The sequence below is a fragment of the Pseudonaja textilis genome, chromosome Z (assembly GCF_049901715.1).
Source record: "Pseudonaja textilis isolate UNSWEBS1 chromosome Z, rPseTex1.2, whole genome shotgun sequence".
Lineage (NCBI taxonomy): Eukaryota > Metazoa > Chordata > Lepidosauria > Squamata > Elapidae > Pseudonaja > Pseudonaja textilis.
Window position 1 is genome coordinate 118618501 of NC_142008.1, and position 18515 is coordinate 118637015.

Sequence of the window (18515 nt, forward strand, 5' to 3'; positions counted from 1 at the left end):
AGGATGATATGTTTCTGCCTGTCTTCTTCAATATTTCATGTCTCCCCCATTTTTGTGGCAATGCCAAAAAAAGTAGGATTTCACTATTTAACCATCATTATGTATATTGCATACAAACACAAAGAAAAGAAAGAAGATAGCATTAAAAACATGGTTACAGGTGCCAACTTGAATATTTGGATGTTTCATATGGATGCATTGGGTCACTAGGTAAAGGCTGAATAATAATCTAGCAGATTTAACTATTAATCTGTCTTCCTGGTTAGATGTTATTTTGTGTTTAGATTTGGATTTAAAAGAATGATGTAGCACTTGGGCAGAAAGATGCAACCTTGGAGACCTGCAGTAGAACCCAAGATGGAGAAGACCTCCACACCCACCATGTATTTGCTCTTGGTGCTGAGGTAGGCTGGGATGAAGGACACCCAAATGCTACAAAACATAAGCATGCTGAAGGTGATCAGCTTGGCTTCATTAAAAGTATCAGGAAGTTTTCTGGCAAAGAAAGCCACAGTGAAACTGATGATGGCCAGTAGCCCCAAGTAGCCCAGGACAAGGTAAAACATGACAGATGAGTCTTCATTACATTGTACAATAATCTCTTCAATCTGTGAATGCATGTCCCTCTCGGGGAAGGGAGGAGACATGATCAACCATACCATACATATAAGAGCTTGAGAACATGAACAGAAGACAATGATGGATCCTGCTGGTCTGGTTCCGATCCATTTCCTCATCTAGTTTCCTGGATTAGTGGTCAAGAAAGCCCCAATGACTGTGATGGTTTTGGCCAAGACACAAGAAACTGACAGAGAGAAAATGGTTCCAAAAAAGTCACCTCCCCAGGCTGACCTATGAAGAGCAAAGAGCACAGAAAACACAGCAGGAGAGAGGAAAGAAGGATGTATGTGATGTTCCTGTTATTGGCCTTGACAATGGGGGTGTCCCAGTGCAGAATGAAAGTCCCTGCCACCAAAATGAGGATTGATGGAAGGAAAAGGATGGTCCAACTTGAGATGGACAGAGCAGCTGCATACCTAAGGTTCCAGAACGTGGAGGAATCCAAAAATGAAGAACTAGAGCAATTAATGGCAGGTTTGTTGGCTGAACTAGTTGAAAAAGAGAAAGATGATTTACTCAAAGAATTCGATGAAGTCTATAGGGTGAACATCAGTTACGCAAGGCGTCACAATTGCCCAAGGGAGATCCATATCCGCTTTTCAAGAAGATGCATGAGAGACCTAATACTTAGAATGGCCAGAGATGAGAGAATATTATATAAGGGCAAAGAGATCATAGTTCTTAAGCAGATTCCAAGAAAAGTGAGGGCCATAAGGCAAGAATATAAATTTTTAGCCAATTACTTAAATAAAAAAGAAATCTCATTCAAATGGCTAATCCCAGAAGGGATGCTAATATTGTGGAAGGGAAGAAAAATTAAAATAGATTCAATAGAACAAGCACAAGACTTCCTAGAACAGCTAACAACCACGGAGGATCAACACACTAGGGAGGAAACCAAAAGGAACATGCAGGAAGATCGTAACCGCCATAGGAACAAAGAAGAAAGATCTGTCCAAACTCAAGGGAAAGACAACTTACAACAAGAAAGAGAAGAAACAACCCCATATCAACCACAAGAAGAGAGCCGTATAGTTACGAGATAAAAAGCGAGGCAGACTTAAGTAAATGGACGAAGGAAGGAAAATTCTTTCCATCAATATAAACGGCCTAAATTCAAGAGCTAAAAGGAAAAGGATTCTAACCAAGCTAATAAAACAAAACGTTGATATAATTTGCATACAAGAAACACACATTAGGAAAAGCGAGGAGAAATTCCTAGATTGTCTGAAACTGGGAAAATTATTCACAGCACCAGCAGATAAACACAAAAAGAAAGGTATTGCAATATATGTGAGAGATGACTTAAAAGCGGAGTTAATCTGGGCGGACCCTGAAGGAAGAACTCTGGTGGTACAAATCTCGATTAATGGCATTACATTTTTACTGGTAGTAATCTATGCCCCAAATGATGATCAAGGTAAACTTTTCAAACATCTCCACCAAAAAATAATAGATTTTGAAAATGGAAATATTTTCCTGATTGGCGATTTTAACTCTATTGCTGACTACCGGAAGGATCATAGTAACAGGAGTAAGAACAAAAAAGGAAAAAGAGAATTTTTTAAGCCATGTAAGGATATGATGAATGAAATGAATCTCGTATATATCTGGAGAAAATTAAACCCCAAAAAAGAACAGTTTACTTATTATTCTAACCCACACAAAATTTGGACAAGAATAGATATGGCTTGGATAAACGGTGAATTAATTAATGAAATCAAAGATAGCGAAATCTTACCAAATGACTGGGCTGACCACAACCCAATTCAAATAACCTGGAGAGGTAGAAGAAAACCAAAGAAAAGATGGACTCTTAACACTCATTTAATAAAAGAAGAAGAATATACTAACAAACTGAAAGAAGAACTGAACTTCTTCTTAAAGGAAAATAATAATGATCTAACTTCGAAACAAAATATATGGGATACATTGAAGGCATTTATAAGAGGAATAACAATCTCTTACAATGCTATGAGAAATAAAAGAAAGTATGCCCAACAAAGTAACCTACAACAAGAAATTAAGGATTTAGAAACCCAACTACAAAAGGACCCCAAAAACCAAAGAATACAGAACCAGTTAATAACAACTAAACACAAACTAAATCTACTGGAACAAGAAAAATTGGAGATTAGTCTGAAAATGACTAAACAAATCTACTTTGAGCATGCAAACAAGCCAGGGAGATAGTTAGCCCACAAACTTAAGAAAACGAAAGAAAAAAGATTGATACACCAATTAATGGACGAGGGGGGCAATTTGCAAGAGGAGATAAAGAAGAAAAAAGAGATCACTTTTAAATACTTTGGGAAATTATACAAAAAAGAAGAAGTCTGTGAGGATAAAATAATGAAATACCTGGAGGAAGTGAATGATAAAGCAATTGGAGAGGAAGAGATAGAATTATTAAACAAAAATATAACATGGTCCGAACTGAAGTCAGCAATAGAGAAGCAAAGTAACAATAAAGCGCCAGGACCAGACGGGATACCGATAGAACTTTACAAAACAATCATAGAACAAATTGGACCACTGATGCTGGAAGTATTTAATGAGGTACTCTTAGCAGCCCAAGATGCCAGACTCGTGGAGGGGAGCCTTAATTTCACTGATCCTGAAGGAGGACCTAGACCACAGACTTATTAATAATTATAGACCAATTTCACTCCTGAATGCAGATTACAAACTATTCTCTTCTATAATAGCCAATAGATTAAAACAGGTTTTAAACATATATATCCATGAAGATCAAAATGGATTTCTCCCATTTCGACAAATTAAGAATAATTTAAGAACAGTGATAGACATTTCAGAATTCTATGAAGCCCATCCGGAAAAACAATTTGCATTTATGTTTTTGGACGCTGAAAAAGCATTCGACAATTTAAATTGGCATTTCTTAATTCAAAAAATATATAATATGAACCTCGGCACCAGATTCGAAAATGTCATCACTACAATTTACCACACCCAACAGGCAAATATACTAATAAATGGGGAACAAACTGGCCCGATAAAAATAGAAAAAGGGGTAAGACAGGGTTGCCCTCTCTCCCCTCTGCTTTTCATATTCTCCCTAGAATCTCTTTTGACATACATTAGGCAAAATTCAAGAATTAGAGGACTGAGGATCAATTCAGAAGAGTATAAAGTACAAGCTTTCTCTGATGATTTGGTTTTTTTTCTGGAGGAGCCCATAGAAAAAGGACATACCTTATTAGAAGAACTAGAACGATTTGGAGAAGTCGCAGGATTTAAAATTAACAGGGGAAAAATGAAATTAATGACTAAAAATTCAACAGGAGACCAGAATAAAGAGCTAGAGACAACAATGGGAATACAGGTGACAAAAAAAATTAAATACTTAGGAATTTGGCTAACTCCACAAAGCAAATCATTAAAAGAAAACAACTATGACAAACTTCTCCAACAATCCAAGAAAGACTTAGACTCCTGGAGTAAATTACAACTTTCCTTATTGGGCAGGATTGCTTTGATTAAGATGAATATTCTGCCAAAATTTCTATACTTATTCCAGACAATTCCAATCAAACTAAATAATTTTTTTTTATGGAATTAAACAAGATAACGCTGAAATTTATTTGGCAGGGGAAAAAAGCTAGGATTAACGTAAAAGCCCTACAAGATTCGAAAAGCAGAGGAGGGTTAGCCCTGCCAAACTGGGAAATATATCATACGGCAGCCACCCTACTATGGATAAAGGAATGGGTGAATCTAACCAACAAAAGAACACTAGTATTAGAAGGCCACGATATGCAGAAAGGATGGCATGCCTTTCTGTGGGAAACTGGGAAACCCAAGGAATCATATTTCCATAGGCATCTTATCAGGGACTCTCTATTAACTAATTGGAAAAAAGTACGTAAAAAACTCTATCTAAAAATACTGATTTGGCTATCTCCAATGGAAGCGACAGTGCACCCTAATAAATTGGATTTAACTAAAATGATTAAGTACGAAAATTTATTAGACCCACAAGGAAAGCTGAAAACATGACAAGAATTACAAGAGTGAGGAATTATAATTGATCAGTGGGTGTACCTTCAAATTCATAGTAGATACAAACGAGACATTAAGGAATTTGGAATCTACAATAAATTACAGACTTTAGACAAAATTCTATTAGGACCAAATAAAAAAAATATATCTAAATTTTACAAACATTTATTAGAAACAGAACTAGAACAAGAAATTGTCAAAGGAAATATGATTGCATGGAGCAGAAACGTGGGTTGGAGCATTACCCTAGCAGAATGGGAAAGGATCTGGAACAGGAACATTAAGATCACGAAATCAGCAGCTTATAAAGAAAACTCATATAAAATGTTTTATAGATGGCACCTGCCCCCTTTGAGATTGGCGAAGATGCACCCCAACACGAGCCCCAAATGTTGGAAATGTCAAAACATAGAAGGTACCTTCTTCCACATGTGGTGGTCATGCAAGGAAACCCAGAAGTACTGGCAAAAAATTAGGCGCTGGCTAGAGGAAATAACCAAGGAACAAATTGAGTACAAACCAGAGTCCTTCCTTCTAGGAATTTTTGATAAACAAATATCCAAAAAATCGAAGTATATTACAATCCATATCTTAACCGCGTCCAGACTGGCCTTTGCCCAGTGCTGGAAACTACCTTCTATCCCCACTGAACTTATGGTTATTCAGAAAATTTTACAATGCGCCGAAATGGACAAACTAACCCAAGCATTAAAAAATAAAGAATCCTCAACCTATTAGAACAATTGGAATCCTTTGTACAATTGGCTAAACCAAAGACAGATCACCTCTAGGAAAATTAAGGCCGAGGGCCTCCGAAGCAGAGATAAAGAAAAGCACCGCCAACGATATTTTTGAAGAAGAAAGGACCTTACAGACCGTCACAAAAAATATGGTTTTATTATAATTGTTTTCCCTACTCTTCCCCCCCTTCCCTTCCCTTTCCCTCTTTCCTCTCTCAAGCCTTCCTCTCTTTCCCTCTTGGCCTATGCCAAGACCTGTTTGTCTTTTTGTTGTACATAATTTGTAGCTGTGTTGTTTTCTTTTAAAAGTAAAATTAATAAAGTTTTTTCTTTTAAAAAAAGGATCAAGGAAGTCAGAATAATTCCCAAGGGTTCAACATAGGATAAATAGTTGAAATCTTTGGGAAGGCACTTTTTCTGCATTTGAATACTGATCTTCTGGGCATCTCTCACATTGCATCTCTCAAGCTAGAAAAGGAAGTTAGGATTTATACATGTATTTAAATTACACCCCCTTAAAAAAAATCAAGTGCAGTTTACCCTAATCCCATTCCAATAAAGAGCATACCAAAGATGGTAAGAATGAAGAATATATAAGTTTGGAAGCTCACAACTCTCAACTGTCCATTTCTTTACTTACCCATTTTGACTGAAATTCTTTCTTCAGGACATTTTGTAGAATGGTAGCAACAAGTATGTTTCCCTTCCTGAACAACCCTGCTGTACCCTGGTGGCAGCTCTCTACATACCTTGCACAAGGAAGTACCTGAAATAAAAACAACAACAAGGAATTTTAGAAGTAGGATTTATCAAATATCATGCAAGTCCTCCATTTTAGGACATGAAAGGAGGATGTGAGGGGAACCTCCGGAAGACTGTGTGCTGTTAACACATTCAGGAATCCCCTAGGCAATAGCTTATAACTGGCTAATCCTTTTGATCCATGTAATACATAGTGGTTCATTTCCACTTTTCCATTTTATTGGGAATAAATAGTAAATTCAGAAGGATGCATAACCTTCTGATGCCAAGATGTCCCAAGACAATAATGCTTTTGGAGTGTCCATGTTTGCAGGAAATCATCATATTTATAGGATTAGTTCTGAGTTTTCTGCAATCACATCCATTTTAATTTGTTCTTGTAGAAGAAGAAAACTATAGAGACCATGTGAGTCTCTGGTATAGGATATCTAAAATATTTCAATCCTACCAGAAATCACAGCAACCTAATGAGCCTTGCAAGGTGCTAGGTAGAAATGAAGATTCTTTTTTTACAGATTAAAAGAATTGGAAGGGACCTTGTAGGTCATTTAGTCCAATCCCCTGCCCAAGCAGGAAACCCTACACCATTTCTCACAAATGGCAAGTTGTTCCATGGGTTGATTGTTCACTGTCAGAAAATTTCTCCTTGGTTCTAGGTTAAATCTCTCCTCTCCTTTCAATTTCATTGTACATATGTTATGCATTGACAATAAATGTTTGATTTGATTTAATTTGATTTTCATCCATTATTCCTTGTCTGATCTTCAGGTGCTTTTGAAAAATAGCTTGACCTCTTCCTATTTGTGGCAGCCCCTCAAATATTGGAAGATTGCTATCATGACTCCCCTGATCCTTCTCTCCACTAGACTAGCCATGCCCAGTTCCTGTAACCATTCTTCATATGTTTTAGTCTCCAGTCCCCTAATCAACCTGGTTGCTCTTCTCTGCACTCTTTCTAGAGTCTCAGCATCTTTTTATAGTGTTTCTTATAGTGTTTGTATAGAGATTCATTTTGTATGAAATGTTATCCAATTTCATTTTGAAAGATTGGAATATCGTTGATTTTTTTTAAAAAAAAAATCTGCCAGCGCTCAAAATCAAGAAAGAGAATATGGAGTAGCTTCTGAGCTGTCCTCACCTGTTACAGAAATGTTGATAAATTAATGCAACTATTTGCATCACTATAAATACACTCACTGCCACTTTGTCTTCTGCAATCTGTCTTTTCTGGGATGTAATCCTCCTTCCTGGGAATCCTGACTAAATTCCATCAAGTATCATTTGTGTGCAGTGATTTCTCTAAAAATGGTTCCATGGGAGCACAGCTACCTATAATAAGCCTTTTTCTTTTTCAGAAAGTATCCCCTTTTTACTCCATTTGTAACAGCAAGACCTAAGATTAAGTATTACATTTGGAAAAAAATTTTAAAAAGGAAATTGTTTTGTAGATGTTAACACATGTGAAATAATTCCAAAAATTTTCATGTTTGCAAAAAAGGAGAAAATTGTTTTGAAACAATTGGGGGGCTGTTTGTACAATGTCAGCATACTAACATTGTTTTTACAAACATTTTTTTATTGGATAGATGAATAACAAACCTCCCTTAGTTATTTTATATATAAGTGGCATTTGTAACAAAGTTTAAACCAATTTCCTCCTTATTCTGTTCATTGCAAAAATGCACATATATTATCTTTAAAAAAATAGTAGACTGTTGAGTAAACTAAATAAAGCACAAGAACACATACATAAATATACTTATATCACATTAATTGCAAAATGCAACTCAGTTCCATGTAGACATCGTCATAACACCTATCCCAAATATCTAGCAAAACCACAAGGATCCAGGATACCATGGATGGAATTTCTGAACTTTCATGTCATTGGAGAAAAATATCTTCCCCTGAAACAAGAGCATACCAAGTTTGAGTATGTCCTATCTGCTGAAACTTGTGATTCCACACAATGGCACTTTCGTTAATGCTGATTTTTTTTTCCAATCAGGACCTTTGGAGTCCATATTTTCAATCCAGACTCTCTGGAAGGTTTGATTGTGGAAGGTGACAAAGCTGAAGAGGTCATACCCCTGGTCAAACTCCCCTTTCTCATCAAAATATATTTTTCTCCCACACTGTTATTGAAACGGGTGTTTCTCAGAAAATAGTAAACCTGGATTTGAGAGGGAGTAGAAGTAGGACCAGTTATCTTGATCTTCCCCCAAATTTGGTTTTGTTCAGAATCCCAACATAGTTTCTCCAGTGAATCTCATCAGAACTGTAACTAAACTGCATTCTGGTTTGATTCAGAAATCTCTTCAACCTATGAACCACAGCCCATTTCCAATTTCATTAATATCAGATCCAACAATTTTCTAATATGAATTGATTCAGCTGGAATAGAAAATTAAGATCCATGGCATCAGATTCTCACATAGACTATTTTTCAATACCTGCATAAATAAACAATTGGGGGAAACAACAGGGTAACCCACATAAGTAAGATAGAATATCCATTACATGTAGTGCAAGCATGGGGAATACATTACTATCTATATCTTGTTCTTGAATCATAGCTTTGCAGAAATTACTTTCACATGTTTCAATAGCTTCCTTAAATTAATATTACTTCGATCCAACAAACACATATTCATTCATACAATAAACGCCATTACAAAAACCAATCCCAACCACAAAAAAACTTCACTCAAGACCAGACTTATCCATACTGCAAAGAATCTGCTCCTGTGAACTCCGCAATGAACTCAAAAGACGTCTAGACAATGGAGAGAAGGATATGTACATTGACTACTGCGCTGATTGTATCAAAAGTAAGTCACACAACCCACAACTCCACATCCAACCCTACCTCATCCAACCCTCCATCACTCAAAACTAGGCATGCACACCCCTAACTACCTCAATTCCAACCACAACTGGCCTTAAATGCAAGCTACTCAATGCAAGAAACCTTGTGAATAAAATACCTGATTTTCTCCTCTTACTAAATATGGCTAAATTCGACATCACATTTGTCTATGAAACTTGGCTCAATGCATCTCTCCCTGACTCCATTACCACAGTAAGAGACTATCATTTTTACTGATCAGATCATGAAATCCGTAGAGGAGGTGGTGTTACTATCTTCTAAAAAAAGTCCTCACATCTAAAAAACATTCAAGTTACCCAAGAGCTTGCTCTTCCTGAGACCAATGTCCGTAAATATCACATTTCGATTCTTACTATGTTACAGAGCCCCTGATTATGACATTGAAAATGTAAACAAGCTAAATTCACTACTAACATGGGCAACATCCTGCCCACACACTTTTATCTTTCTTGGTGCCTTCAATCTACCTCACATTAACTGGACCCTAAAAGAATTTAAAACTGAATCTGTTAAGTTTGAGCAATGAGAGGCTGAACCAGAGCATGAGTGCAACAGTACTTTATTTTACAAATAAAGGGCTGACCGTGCTTGCCAAGCCTGGAACTGGCTCGCAGCAATCAGCAGCCAGTTGGACCCCGCAGCCTGCTTTTATAGCTGACTGCTGGGGAGAACCGACCAATGGGAATGGGGGAATAACGCCCACACAAAGCGAGTGGACCTGAGTGAGAACTCCTTGAGTCCTCAGGACATAACACCCCTTCCCCCCCAGATGCGAACACGCATAGTCCTTGAGGTAGATGGGGGGTTTGTGTTGGCGCCCGGAGCGGCGCAACTCGGGAACATCATCTGACTGTTCGGTATCAGTCTGTGACGGTTGAGCTGGCATAGCGTCGCCAACACTCTCTCTGGACTGGGTATCCTCGGAAACCACCGGGTTGGTTTCTGGGGTCAAGCTCTCGTGGGTTGGATCCGGTTGGTCAACTCTCTGGGCGCTGTTGTCCGAGTTTGGGCTGACCGGAACGACCGCTGGCGCAGACTGGTCACTGGGTGCGGTGTGGCTGGGTGGCGGATGAGACGGTTCCCCTTCGACTGGAGACTCTGGATTCTTGTTTGCGAGGTTGCTGAGGCGCCTTCTGAGTTGGTCTATGTGTCTCCTCCAGACGCGACCATCCTCCAGCCTGACTCTATACGATCTCGGCCCGGTGACGGCGATGACCTCGCCCGGAATCCAAAGTGGGTCCCCAGCGAAATTCCTTGCGAATATCGGCTCCTGTAACATAAAATGTCTAACCCCGAAGTGGAAGCGAGGGAGAGTCAGGGCAGTATTGTGGGTGCAGTCTATCTAATACAGTCCTCAGGCGCCGGCCCATCAGAAGTTCCGCTGGGGACTTATTGGTGACTGCACAGGGGTTGAGTGCTGGCTCATCAGGAACCGTGAGAGTTTGTGGTGCCAGTCATCTCTGCCAAACCTAGCGAGGGCCTCTTTGGTGGTCCTGACGGCCCTTTCAGCCAACCCATTACTCGCAGGGTGAAATGGGGCTGTGAAAATGTGGCGAATGCCTAGGTTGGCTGCAAAACGGCTGAATTCTACTGATGCGAACTGTGGGCCATTATCGGAGACCAAGGAGTCGGGTAGTCCATGTGTAATGAACAGGTGCGTTAACACGTTGGTGATTGCTAGTGTGGTGGTCGTGGATAGCTGCGCCACGTCTATCCACTTGGAATAAGCGTCCACGACCACTAGGAACATCTTTCCATGCACGGGGCCGGCCAGATCGATATGGATTCTAGACCAAGGGGCGCTGGCGCTCTCCCATCTGGTAGGGGTGGCGATGGGGGGAGCAGGACGGGATTCCTGGCAAATGCTGCAGGAACTTACCCAATTGACAATGTCCTCGTCTAGACCCGGCCACCACACGTAGCTGCGTGCCAACGCCTTCATTCTCACAATGCCGGGGTGTCCCTCGTGCAACGCTTCCAGGACTCGGGTACGCAGCGAGGTCGGAATGACCACTCGAGTGCCCCACAGTAGACAACCCTGCAAACTGGACAGCTCCTGCATGCGAGTCTTAAAGGGTGCGAATTTGTTATCAACATTGCCTCCCGGCCACCCCCTCCTCACCCAGTCGAGCACCTGGGCGAGCGTTTGGTCTGCCTTGGTTTTGGCGGCGATGTCAAGGGCGGTGATGGGCAGGTCCAACTGGGTGATTTCAAAAATGGCATTGACAGGAGCTGGGTCTTCAGCCGGAGCGGGTAAGGGGCAGCGACTGAGCGCGTCAGCGTGGGATAGAGTTTTGCCCGGGCGGTGGATAAGTTTGTATGAGTAGGCCGCTAGGAAAAGTGTCCACCTTGTCATCCGAGGGGAGAGGACTTGAGGTGTCTGTTTGTCGCCGCCAGTAGGCCCAGGAGGGGCTTATGGTCGGTGACCAGTTCAAGAAGTGGCCAAAAGGAATTCGTGAAACTTTTTCACGGCTGCAACAGCTGCTAGGGCTTCCTTGTCTATTTGGCTGTAATTTCGCTCCGTGGCCGAGAGCGTCCTGGAGAAAAAGGCGATGGGGGCCTCGGCGCCATTGGCGAGTCGGTGACTAAGGACCGCCCCAATTCCAAAAGGGGATGCGTCTGCTGCCAGTACTAAAGGAAGGTTGGGGTCGAATTGGATGAGCACTGCCTCTGACGTAAGTAGTGATTTGACGGCGTTAAACGCCTGGTCTTCTTTGTGCCCCCAGTGCCATGGTGACTTTTTGTCTAGTAATCTGTGTAGGGGTTCGGCTACTGAGGCTTTATGGGGCAAAAAGGATGCATAAAAGTTTAGGAGCCCCAAGAAAGCTTGTAGCTCCGTTTTGGAGGTCGGTGTGGGAGCTTCGTGGATCGCCCTGACCTTGGACTCCAGGGGGTGAATGCCAGAGGCGTCAATTTTATAACCCAGAAAGTCCACCTGTCTAGTGGCAATGGCGCATTTTTTTTTTTTTTTTTAACTTGAGGCCATAATGTCTGAACCTCTCTAACACTGCTCGCACTCTCTGGAAGAGTTGGGGTCTGTCCCTGGCTGAGACCAAGATGTCGTCGAAGTAGGGTACTACACCAGGGAGGCCCTGTAAAATCCGCTCCATGAGGATTGAAAAATACCCGGGCAACACTTACGCCAAATTGGAGACGCTTGCATCGGAAGGCACCCCTGTGAGTGACGATGGTCTGAAGTTCCGCTGTTTGGTTATCAACAGGGAACTGTTGATATGCTTGAGACATGTCCAATTTAGCAAAAATACTGCCCGGTTCGAATGTGTGCAATAAGTGCTGAATGACGGGCACGGGGTAGGCGCTAACTTGTAAATATTTATTGATTGTTGTCTTGTAGTCCGAGCAAATTCTCAGGCTACCATCTTTATTGAGGGTGTGACAATGGGCGTCTCCCACTTGGCGAAATCTGTTGGCTCAATGACCCCTTGTTTTAGTAGCTTATCCAATTCAGCGTCTAGTTTTGGTCGAATAGCAAATGGAACTCTACGTGGTTTTAATCTGATTGGGACTGCCTGGGGTCAACGGTGAACGAGATGGGGTTCCATTATAACACCCCAGCTCCTCGCTGAACATATCTGCGTAGTCAGCGAATAAGGAGTCAGTGTCTGAGGTTGAGACAGCATGGACTCCTGTTAACCCTAGGCCGAGGTGGGGAAACCAATCGAGCCCCAATAAGGTGGGTAGATTGCCGTTAACTACCACTAGAGGTAGGTGGCCTTTAAAAGCTCTAAAACTGACAAAGAACTTGCCTCTGCCGATCACGGGAATGGCCTTCCCCTGGTAGTCCTTCAGACCGAACTGGCATCTCTGAAGCCGGGTAGTAGATAGGCTGGGGTGGAGTCTCTTGAGGGTGTTCCACGAGATTATTGAGAGCGCTGACCCTGTGTCAACCTCCATGTGGCACGGTTTACCTTCTAGGGAAACGGAGAGAGAAATTTTACTAACAGAGTGGCAAGTACGCCTGGCAAGGCGGTGCGTGCGACAGTTTAATACTTGCCTCTGTGGTCCCGAGTGCGAGGACGGGGTCTTTGTGCAGCGCTTTGGGGGCTTGGCAGACTCTCGCAATGTGCCCCTCTTATGGCAGTTGTTGCAAACGGCTCCTTTAAACTTGCAGGTGGCCCTTTGATGTGATCCCCACAGGCTAGGCACAGGGTGATGTGCTTGGGTGGACCGGTGTATTCTTGTTTGGCCCCTACCTGCGACCGTCTGTCATTGGTGAGGCGATGGACATCGTTCTCATCGTTGTGGCCTTCCTCCGCTTCCACCTCTTCGGAATGGACTGGGAACGCTGCTAGTTTGGCGCTTGGGCCCTGAATTTCGGTGGCTGAGTTCGTTGCTAGCTCGGCTGCTAGGGCCTCCTCTACTGCTTGCGCGAGGTTGAGGTCTTTTTAGCTAGCAGTCGCCTCTGTCGGTTGAGATCCTTGACCCCACAAACTAATTGATCGAGGAGCATGTCCTCCAGGTATGTTCCAAACCCGCAGTGCAGGGCTGCTGTTCTGAGGGCGGCCATATATTGGTTGATGGTCTCCTTACTTGATTGCTTCCTCATTCGGAACGTGAACCTCCTGGCGATTTGTGAAGGCCTGGGAGCGTAGTGGTTTGTGAGGATCTCAAGCAACTTGGACCACGGAACGCTTTTTCAATTCTCTCGGCGCCACGAGTGCTGCAGCGGTATCGTAAACGGTGGCTCCACAGTAGATTAGGAAATAGGATTTTTCCGATGCTCTCCGCATCCGACAGGCCGACCGCATCAATGTAATGATTGAAACGGTTCTTATACGATTCCCACTTCTCTTCGTCTGGTTTAAACGCCGGAATACTGGATTGGAACTCATGGTGCTGGAACGGCTGGGCTACCTGCAAAAAAATCTCTCTGGGACTACGAACGCCGTGAGTTACTAGTGATATCAGCTCTGGAGAGGTTTTTGCTACCCTCTTTCTCTCTCTCTGGGTTACCACGTTGGCTGCTAGCCGTTGGAGGTGTCTTGATTCGCGCCAAAAAGTGGGCGTTAGTGACTCTTTACAGCGCTGTGCTGTGATTCCTACTGGCTCGAAATTCAAATGACACCCGTTTGAATTTTGCGCCACATGCAGAGCGGCTGCGGCTCGCAGCGCTTCACTTTCCCCGTAGCGGGGCTAACAAGCGGCTACAGACGCTTCTAACTATTTGACTCAGACCGCTTTCTCTGGCTGTGGATCTGCGCTTGCTCTTTTGATCGCTCGTTTTCGCTAGCTGACCGCTCTCTGGCTGCGGATCAGCGTTTCCTTTGTCGCCAGCCGATCGCTCTCTCTGGGCTGTAGATCGGTGGCTAGTGACTCAGCGGTTGCAAGGTGCTTCTGGTAGCCATCCCATCCTCGTCGCCAGTGTTAAGTTTGAGCAATGAGAGGCTGAACCAGAGCATGAGTGCAACAGTACTTTATTTTACAAATAAAGGGCTGACCGTGCTTGCCAAGCCTGGAACTGGCTCGCAGCAATCAGCAGCCAGTTGGACCCCGCAGCCTGCTTTTATAGCTGACTGCTGGGGAGAACCGACCAATGGGAATGGGGGAATAACGCCCACACAAAGCGAGTGGACCTGAGTGAGAACTCCTTGAGTCCTCAGGACATAACAGAATCCATACATGCAACCTTTACAATGCTGTAACAAACCTGGGAATGGAACAACTAGTAACCAACAATACTAGATTTAATAACTGCCTCGATCTCATCTTCTGCAATAGTTTGAATTCAATTTATGGAATACAAATTAAAGAACCCTTTTCCAACAGTAACCACAATATGATTGACTTTTGTTTCAACATACGCCCACACAAAAATCATCACAATGACGTAATCCCCAACTATAACTTCAAAAAAGGCAACTATGATCTTATAGACAACAATCTCTCATCCCTTGATTGGCAATCTCTATTCACTAGATGAAACATTGTTGAAGACCATTACAACATATTTTTACTTGAAGTCAAATGAGTCATCAAACTATATGTACCAATAACAACTCCAAAAACCAGAAAAAAAAGATTACCCATAACCATAAGGAAGCTTCAATCCAAAAGGAGATCATTTTGGCAGAAAAACAAATCTGGTCATGTTGCCAACTTCAAAAACCGATACAAAAATTTATGCCACCAGATAAAGACTGAATGCACCAATTATCTCATTAAACAAGAGGAAAACCTTCTATGCACCAATTCCACCCACACTTTCTACAATTTTGTAAACAACAAACTGAAAGACTCAAGGTCCATCCCACCCCTGAAAGGACCTAATGATAAAGACTGCAACGATGACACCATTAAAGCCAACCTCTTTAACACATTCTTTGGCTCAGTATTTGTAAACAGCAATGGATCATGCCCAGTATTTCCTAGCCGAACCACAGATAACTACAATGATCTAATACATATCGATTTTACAGAAAACAATGTTGAAAAAGCACTTCGCAATTGAAAATCATCTCTATCTATTGGACTGGACAGAATATGTGCAAAATTCTTAAAACAGCTATCCACTGCCATAGCTGAACCTCTAAGCATAAACTTTGAAAAATCTTTCAGGACCAGCTCCTTGCCTAACCTATGGTCACAAGCCATGGTCATCCCCATCTTCAAAAAGGGAGACCCCAGCCTGGTTCAAAATTACAGACCAATCTCTTTATGCTGTGTCACCTGTAAAGTCATGGAATCAATTATTAACCCATCCATTATATTCTCCACTTAGAGACAAACAACCTACTCTCTAATAAACTATCAGAAAACAATGAGAAAAAAAACTATCCTGTAATCTGCAACTCTTACACTGCAAAAACATATGGACTACATAACTCGATCAGGGCAAAGTGATAGACACAATATACATAGACTTCTGTAAAGCCTTTGATTCAGTGGTACGCAACAAACTACTCCTAAAACTAAAATCTTATGGTATCTCTGGACACCTGCATAACTGGATAGAAGCATTCCTGTCAAACAGACAACAGATGGTCAAAATTGGGAGCGTCGTATCAAATTCTGTACCTGTTAACAGTGGTCTCCCCCAAGGCAGTGTTCTAGGACCAACTCGCTTCATACTCTACAGAAATGACCTCTGTGATCATATTAAGAACAACTGTGTTTTCTTCGCTGATGATGGAAAGCAATTCAACACCACAGACAATACTGCTACCCTTCAATATGACTTCGACTATGTATCAGAATGGTGAAACAAATGGAAACTTCAACTCTCAACAAATAAATGCTCTGTCTTACATATTGGCAAAAAAAATCAGAAAATAAAATACAGGCTGAATAGTCATGAGCTTGTTGATGATCTGAACTCTGTCAAGGATCTTGGAGTAGTCATCTCTAATGATTGAAGTGCTAGAGCCCACTGTAACTACATAGCCAAAAAGGCATTAAGAGTTAATCTTACGTAGCTTTTTCTCTGGTAATATTACACTACTAACTAGAGTATACAAAACATTTGCTTGGCCAATATTCAAATACAGCTCATCAGTCTGGAACCCACATTTCATATCTGATATTAACATAGTTGAGAAAGTCCAGAAATATTTCACAAGAAGAGTTCTCCACTCCTCTGCACGTTGCAGAATACCTTATGCCACCAGACTTGAAATTCTAGACTATGCCACCTTCGGTCCCATCTAAGTATAGTATATAAAATCCTACAATGTTCTACCTGTCATTGAATAGTTCAGCTTCAACCATAACAATACAAGAGCAAACAATAGATACAAACTCAAGGTTAATCGCACCAAACTTGATTGCAGGAAATACTACTTCAGCAACAGAGTGCTCTATGTCTGGAATACTCTACCTGTGGTTTCTTCCCCAAACCCCAAAAACTTTAACCTTAGACTTTCTACTATTGACCTCACCCCTTTCCTAAGAGGTCTGTAGGGGGTGTGCATAAGCGCACCAATATGCCTACTGTCCCTGTCCTATTGTTTCTTTTATTTTTCTTATGTGTATCCATGTATTCATAACTATGTTTTTACTTATGCCTATTATCTTGTAAGCGATTGACAAACCAAATAAAATAAATAAATAATAAAAAATAAAAAATAAATAAACAAGGGAAATATTACAATTTGACAAACCAAATTAAAAAAAATATTTCAGTCTAAGTGCTATCGTTATTGCTACTGCTATAACTCTGAAATTTCACTCAGCCTTTGCAATACTGCCTATCATGTATATCTGGACTGTTTCAATGCATATACTTCATCCAGAGGGCTAGAGGGCAAACTGATTCACCAACTGGAAGTGGAAGTCTTATCAACTGAAATAAAAGACACAATCCAATTAATGTTATCTTCTGGTGATTGCAGAACCATATAGGTTTCTTCAGAAATGTTCATATGTTCATAGCTTTCGGTCATCTTTCTCAATGATTGAATGAACAGGTTTAATTAGCTCCCTCTTATTTAGTTTTAGGATTTTTGTGGGAAAACCACAATTTTTGTGGAAAAGTTTGTCAATTATATTTTAGGATTACCGTTTATATAAAAGTTTGTCACCATATATACAATATATTAACAGTTTCATAGCACAGTAGGCAAGAATAGAAAACTTGTTTACTACAAAGAGATTGGGGAAGATATTATCATGAAGATTATGAAGACAAACTAAAACAATTTTAGTTTTTATGCATTCAAATTTTGGGAGATGTTGGGTGTGAGAGTTTGCACAGGAGTTGCTAATATTAATGGGTTTTCACATCTACAAACAGTATCATGAAGCAGATATCCAAAACATAATTCTATCTGAAGTTGGTCTGATTTGCAGATGATTCTTTGATATGATTGAGCTGCAGACAAATATTTGCTAGTAGATAATTGGTTGCTGCAGAGAAAAAAATATGGAGTTTTTATATTGCTGTTTTCCTTCCTCTCCCATTCAGGGATTCTACAAATGTATCTGTGAAGAGCAATGATATACCTCCATGGCTGAAAATGATTAGATCCATCCTGAATGTATTTTTGAATGTATTGCTTGTACAGCATGTGCTGAGGATAAACCCCATTGCAGATACTGTAGCTCTCCCCAAATACGGTCATTTCAAATACAGAGACAGAAACTTTCCCTAGTTTCTCCTTCATAAAAACTGCAGCGTTCAGTTTTTATGTCAAATTGAGGCAGTGAACAATGAAATACAGACCCCTAAAACCAATTAATGTAAGGAAAGGGACTTAGAAAAGGTTTGAGATTCTCAAGAAATTCCTGAAATCCTGGTAAAATCCTTTTGTGGAGTGAGAAGAATAGGGAACCATTGAAAGTCTGGACTAAAACTCTCTCTAGTGATGATAACCTCACTGTGAAATCCCATTGGTAAGTCATAATCCAAACTCTGTGATCTATTGGGTTCTTATGGTAAACTTCAGAAAAATAAAAACCCCATTGTAAAATCTCCGTAGAGTGGGCAGTGCCAGAGGCAAGGAATATACTGATATTCTTTACTA

At 41.1% G+C, this 18515-nt stretch overlaps 1 pseudogene; it reads right to left on the reverse strand.

Annotated features, from left to right (window-relative positions):
- Nucleotides 1–269: 269 nt before the first annotated feature.
- LOC148124338 (vomeronasal type-2 receptor 26-like) lies at nt 270–5844 on the reverse strand (annotated as a pseudogene).
- Nucleotides 5845–18515: the final 12671 nt, after the last annotated feature.